Genomic DNA, 7,142 nt, shown 5'->3' with positions numbered 1-7,142 from the left:
TGTACCAAAGATGTTCAAAAATTCTAGAATTAAGCCAATTTTAAAAAGGCAAGATCTTGATGTTGACATTCTAAAAATCTATTGACTGGTATCAAACTCACCATTAGTTTCTAAAATACTTGAAAAAGTAGTGGATGCACGTTTAGAGAACCATTTATGCTTAAATGGCCTTCATGAAGAATACATATCAGCTTACGGAAAATTTCATTCTACAGAAACTGCATTGCTTAAAGTCCAGAATGACATACTTCAATCTCTTGATTGCAATAATGTTACTCGACCTGTCAGCAGCCTTTGATACCATTGATCACGGGACTCTGTTGCATCGTCTTGTTCATCATTTTGGTATTGCAGGCAAACCACTTGGATGGGAGAAGTCTTATTTAGACGAGCGCTACCAAACTGTCTGTATTGATGTAGAGGTGGCAAACCTTGTCTTGATGAAATATAGTGTGCCACAGGGTTTTTTACCATGTACACAAAACCTGTTGGTGCAATATGTGAGAATCATGGACTCAATTATCATTTCTATGCTGATGTTGGACAATTATATCTGTCATTTAAGCTAACAAAGTATGTTATTAAAATTGAATCCTTTACAACGAGTAGAACATTGTCTCAATGGAATATTTACCTGCATGAATAAAAACATGCTGAAACTAAACGGTGAAAAAAAACGAAGTCATTGTCTTCTCATCAAAACAAAATGAAAAACTCCCTGACAACATTACAGTGAAAGTTGGCGAGTCTACAAGAACACCGTTATCCAGAGTGAGAAATTTAGGCGCAATCCTTGATTCGAAAATGGACATGGAAAAGCATATAAGTGCCTTATGTCGATCTTGTTCTATACAATTGCGTCAGATACAGCATATAAGGGAGCACATTACCTCCGATGCCACAAAATTGCTAGTAAACTCCCTGGTTACCTCACTTCTCAATTACTGTAATGGTCTTTTGTATGGTATTCCAAAGTCTTGTTTAATCAAACTTCAGAACGTTCAAAATGCAGCTGCACGTGTAATTACGAGAACACGCCATAACGAGCACATAAAACCAGTACTTAAAGAACTACATTGGATTCCTATATTATACAGGGTGGAGTTTAAGATCCTGACCCACATCTATAAAGCTCTTCATGATCATGCCCCTAAATACGTCAAAGACATGCTTGATATATATAGACCTTCAAGAAATCTAAGATCACAAAATTCAAATTTACTTGTTGTGCAAAAATCACGTACTGCAAACTACGGTGACAGAAGTTTCCGACATGCTGCACCAAGATTGTGGAATGCTCTACCTTATGACATAAGAAACTGTGGAACACTCTCATGATTCAAAAAATCATTAAAAACACATTTATTAGATACTATGAACAGTGACTATGCACATGCACGTGATAGTCGGACTGTGAATTTGACAGCTTATCAATCTGAACTCGTTTCTTAATCTCGCTATGAATCGTATTTTAAACACTTCAGTGTTGTTTTCTGCGTAAACTGTTTTAGATGTAATTTGTATTTAACCAGTCAATTTGTGCTATTCCTGGATGGTCATATGCACAGATATATTGCAAGTGTGATATTGTTTTAATTTTCATGTAGTAAATTACGTTTAGCATTTAACCATTTAACTATTATTATGTTTTCTAAACACGTATCTTATCCATATCATTGTTATATTTTCATAATTATCTATTGTACATGTATGTTCATTCTATTGTTAAGCACTTTTGAACGTATATTCTTTTGTATGAAAAGAGTGCTATACAAACATGGTATAATAATAATAATAATAATAATAATTAGGAAGTATTTCTTACGAGGGAGCAATCAAACTGGCTTACGGAAGGCCTGTGGTTTTACGAGGTGCCCTCCTGTGCCTGATATAATATCCGCAGGTGCACCTGTGGACTTCCTCCGTCATAAACAACATGGAAGTCGCCATATGAAGTGCACGGCGCCAATGTGACGTTACACAAAACAAGAATTATCCTAAACAGCTATTGATAATATGTCTTATAGACAAACATATGTTTGAACCCCATAATGTACTTAAAAACACATTTTTGCGTTTTTATACGCCCGTTTAAAAAACGGGACGTATTATGGGAACGCCCCTGGCGGGCGGATGGGCGGGCGGGCGGCGTCCACAGACCTTGTCCGGAGCATATCTTCTACATGCATGGAGGGATTTTGATGAAACTTGGCACAGTTGTTCACCATCATGAGACGGAGTGTCACGCGCAAGAACCAGGTCCCTAGGTCTAAGGTCAAGGTCACACTTAGAGGTCAAATGTCAAATTCAAGAATGACTTTGTCCGGAGCATATCTTCTTCATGCATAGAGGGATTTAGATGAAAGTTGGCACAATTGTTCATCATCATGAGATGGAGTGTCATGCGCAAAAACCAGGTCCTAGGTCTAAGGTCAAGGTCACACTGATACAAGAATGAAAAATTCAAGAATGACTTTGTCCGGAGCATATCTTCTTCATGCATGGAAGGATTTTGATGTAGCTTGGCACAGTTGTTCACCATAATCAGACAAAGTGTCATGCGCAAGAACCAGGTCCCTAGGTCTAAGGTCAAGGTCACACTTAGAGGTCAAAGGGTACAAGAATGAAAACTTTGTCCGGAGCATATCTTCTTCATGCATGAAAGGGCTTTCATGTAGCTTGGCACAATTGTTCAACATCATGAGACGGAGTGTCATGCGCCAGAACCAGGTCCCTAGGGGTAAGGTCAAGGTCACACTTAGAGGTCAAGGATACAAGAATGAAAACTTTGTCCGGAGCATTTCTTCTTCATGCATTGAGGGATTTTGATACAACTTGGCATAAATGTTCACAAGCATGAGTCGGAGTGTCATGCGCAAGAACCAGGTCCCTAGGTCTAAGGTCAAGGTCACACTTAGAGGCCAAAGGTCAGATACAAGAATGACTTTGTCCGGAGCATTTCTTCTTCATGCATGGAGGGATTTTGATGTAACTTGGCACAATTGTACACCATCATGAGACGGAGTGTCATGCACTGGTCCCTTCTTTTGAATTACTTCCCTTTGCTGTTACTATAAATAGCTTATATTACTTTTTCATTACAAGTCGTAGGGAAAAATCGAGACCACTTTTCTGTAGTACAACATGCATGTTACATCCAATTCTGAGGTGTATTTTTAACTATCTCTACCTAGTAAGGATTTTTGTATGGATTGTAATTTTTTTTTTTTTTTTTTTTTTGTCTCTTTAAAGATTAACTTCCCTTAGTTGTTACTATAAATAACTTACATTGTAACTTTTTATAATTGACCGTAGGGAAAAACCAAGACCACTTTTCTGTGGTACAACATTGATATTACTTTCAAATTTTGGGTGTATTTTAAGGTATCTCTACCTGGTAAGGATTTTTTGTGGACTTAGAAAAATAAAGAATTACAATAATTGCTAAAAAAAAAAACAACAGTGTAAACAACTAGAAAATTAAAATTCCATTTGCAAATACAAGTGCTAGTGTAAAGAAATTTGCTGTGACGGGCGTATATTGTGACATTCTGGCACTCTTATTTCCAAATAACATGCACTTCGATAATAAATACATACAATAATCTTTGCGCTTATCATTTTTGAGTTGAAACCGCGAAGCGGTTGAAACCTATTATAACCGCGGATATTGCTAGAATTCAGAAATGACAGTTTTCACTGAAGCAGATTAATCCGCCGTTCTATTTCCGCACTACTTTTATTGATTATTTACGCTTATCGCACTATATAATTTCTATGTAGGAGTTCCTGGTCAGGTTAAACAATCATTTCAATGCACATGATAAATGAAAATATATCAAATCATACATCTTTGAAAAGGTCAGATCGCAATGGTGTATAACTAGAAAATCGAAAGAGAAACTGTGACATACTTGCAGTTTAAAATGAGCAAATTCTATAGATTTTAGCGTGAAGTAACGTTTATAGCTTTCACAACGTTCAAGGAACTGACATCCAGAGTTTGGCTAAAAAATATCTTTCTGTCAAATTGCAGTTTTGTCGTGTTATGAACATTAGAATATGTGTTATTGTTTCTAAACATTTTTAAATGCCAAATCAAGAAAAAAATATGATGACTGCGTCTTGAATCGATCCCGGACACCCGCGACTATAAAGAGTTTTTCGGCTTTAGTGTTCAAAGCGTGTTAGATATACATATTCATAATCGAGGCAGTTTACCACCAGTAAACCCTTTTCGGCTTTTATTGTAAAAAGTAGTAAAACCACTAATTCTCATGTGTTCCCGTAACATATAGTCTTGTCAGTAATTAAGTTTCAAATCATTCTTTAGAAATATAGCATTTGTTTCCAGATATCATTTTGTTGCTGTTGTTGTTGTTGTTGCTGGATGATCTTGAGGCCAGCGCCTCTAACTGTTAAATTTGAATATCTAATATTTCTATTATCTATATTCTCTTTGTGAATATTTGTGTTTTTAATAAAACAGACACTGTATTTCTCATTGGTATCATTATAGTAAATCTTATTTAAGCCGATATAGTGTTGCCTTACCAAGCTGGTCAATATGTTTCAAGACACTAAATGGTTTTAGTCAGAACAAAATTTAAAGTATATAATGTAACATGGATGCAAATGGTTTGAATGTTATACTGTTCATGGAAGAGACTTGAACTGTTACATCAGAGTGGTATATTGCACATCAAGTGCGGGTTTCAACCTGTCTGTGCTGTCAGCGCTTTGATTTTTGTGAGTTTTTATCTTAGTAAGAAAATAACTAAACTATTCCGTGTTCTGGAAAAATGTGTGTACAATACATGTGCATATTAGACATTATTATCAACTAAAGAACGATAAAGCCCTTTAAATATCACTGTTGTTCTTGACAAATACGCGTACTAGCTGTAACTGTGAAGAAATGCACTCTACTGCTTTTTAACGGTAAAGAGAATTCCTACTTTTGATAAAAGAAAGCGGGATCAAGACTGGCTGATAGTTTTATTCAAAAAGTAAGTTTGGTATCTATTATAGTTGTAGCTATTAGAATTACGGTTTCCGTATGATTTAAAAACCTTAAATCAGTTTGTACTTTAGACAAAACATGTTTCAATCACATTTACATTGTATTTGTATATTTGCTCTTTATCGGCTAATTCATTTTGGTTCTACGGATCTTGAAATAATAACTAACTGAATAAATCGCTTAGTTCGAAAGATTTGTTTTATTCATGTTTAGTGAGGTGGGACTGAAGGAAAAAAGATAACGTTCGTAGTTCAACTTGTCACAATTAACTTGATATTGATGAATCGTTTATGCGTACGAAATTTTCAAAAGAAATATTTTACACCAGATTATATCAATGCAAAACTCAATTCATAACGAATTTGCTTTGAGGTTTTATCTGATATACAAATTATTACCATGACTATTTATAATATCATATAAAACAGAATACTTTGAAAACTTTTTGAGTTGATGCTATTGAAGAAAAAAATATTATGTATTTTTTATCTTTTCTTTGCTATCTTAAATACAGTTATTAATGTGGCACAGAGAAGCGGACACAATGTGTCAGTTGTTCGAGATTTAACATTCTGTTTGACCAAAGGTTTATTTATAAAAGTCGTAGTCCATGGCAAACGTAAATAATATCCTTAAAGCTTAGTTTTTATAGTATGCTATTATTTCATGGTTTTCTTACAGAATAGTCTATGTTCAGAAATTTCAAGTATGTGTTTGATATTTTTAAAGTAAAGATTAAGAAATATGCACTTACTAACTTGGTGACAATGCGTAATACTCGACGGAAACTTGAAGAGGTATCCGATTCTCAGCTGAAACAGAAAAAGATGTAAAATCTATATAGTCGAAGACAAGAGCGCGTTAGCCATTTATTGTGTTTGACAACAAATATGAAATGATTGAGGTCCCTTTGCAAGGCTTTCGCGCCGTTTTACTTGTCAAGCTGCATTATACACACATTTGTTTAAATACTATGTGGATGGAAACAAGGCAAGGGATCATGCATACTAGCTCCATGATCGTAGGTACGTATTTCAAATATTATTGAAGATAACTTTTCCTATTATTTTTTTTATCGAGAAATAGTCCACTTTCAGTTCTAAAATAAGAACAAGTTGCTATTACGATACAGGTTTTCATATCAATTAGCTTTTTTTATTAAACGAATTGGTATATGTATTAGTTCCAAACGTTAAAAAAATTATATTATTTATATTTACCGTCTTTATAGAATTATAAAATTACTCCAGGACTTTTCTCCGCCATTTTAGCCTCAGTTATTGATATTAATGCATTGAGTTTTGCGCATGCGTTAATATAGAAAATGGGTAAGCTTAATTACGCAGTATATTATACGTGACATTTTTGAAAGATTAACTCTACAATATAGGTTAAAGGGTAAAGTCAGTAATATAGATTTTCAGTGTATTGACGATCAAGCGTTTTATGTTATATAAAGTTACAAATTAAATTTGCTTTGTTCCTTTGTTTGCTTTTTTGAGGGTGGTTATTAACGCCATTTTAAAAAAGAATTTCAGTTAACCTAACCAATGTTCCTGTATTCTGTACCAGTACAAACGTATGAATCAGGGGTGATTCAGAGGTGAAGTTGGAGGACGAATGATTTCAGTGTCTTTTATCAAATCGTCACAGAGAACATATTCCTCACCCTGAAATCGAAAACACGACCCCGTGATCGACATTTAAATGTTTGAATATAAGTAACCAGATGGTGGCAGATGGTAATTTTGGCAAATACAAAATTCATAACTGTGGTGGTTTATACCTTAGGTCGATGATGAAGAAAGTTCTACAATTTTTTTAATCACTCTCGACAACTCATTCCTGATGAAATCCAACGCCAACAGGATATGAAAGAAGAGAAGTCAGTTTCCCTTTTAATGCTTAGCGCCAAGCAAGTGAGTTCTTGGGGCCATTTTTCACGTTTTTGATGTGACGCGGAGATCGAGCTCACGACCTCCTGCACTCTAGGCCGACGCTGTACCACTGGACTATCGAGGCGGTTAATAACTCTGGTGTTCTTTTAACTGGTCTTAACTATCTTAATTATTGTCGAACTTCCTAAGGCGGTACGCGATTGTTTTTCCTGCTTATATGT

General features: G+C 35.1%; 1 long non-coding RNA gene across 1 annotated transcript; it reads right to left on the bottom strand.

Annotated features, from left to right (window-relative positions):
* Positions 1 to 252: 252 nt before the first annotated feature.
* Positions 253 to 6,367, bottom strand: LOC128551971 (uncharacterized). Its single transcript, XR_008368934.1, has 3 exons — positions 6,244 to 6,367; positions 5,778 to 5,835; positions 253 to 485 (listed from the first exon to the last, which is right to left on the bottom strand). It is a non-coding gene; the product is annotated as an uncharacterized LOC128551971 (long non-coding RNA).
* Positions 6,368 to 7,142: the final 775 nt, after the last annotated feature.

Source organism: Mercenaria mercenaria, unplaced genomic scaffold (genome assembly GCF_021730395.1).
Source record: "Mercenaria mercenaria strain notata unplaced genomic scaffold, MADL_Memer_1 contig_1882, whole genome shotgun sequence".
NCBI classification, from domain to species: domain Eukaryota; kingdom Metazoa; phylum Mollusca; class Bivalvia; order Venerida; family Veneridae; genus Mercenaria; species Mercenaria mercenaria.
This window is presented reverse-complemented; position numbering and strand designations above follow the sequence as displayed.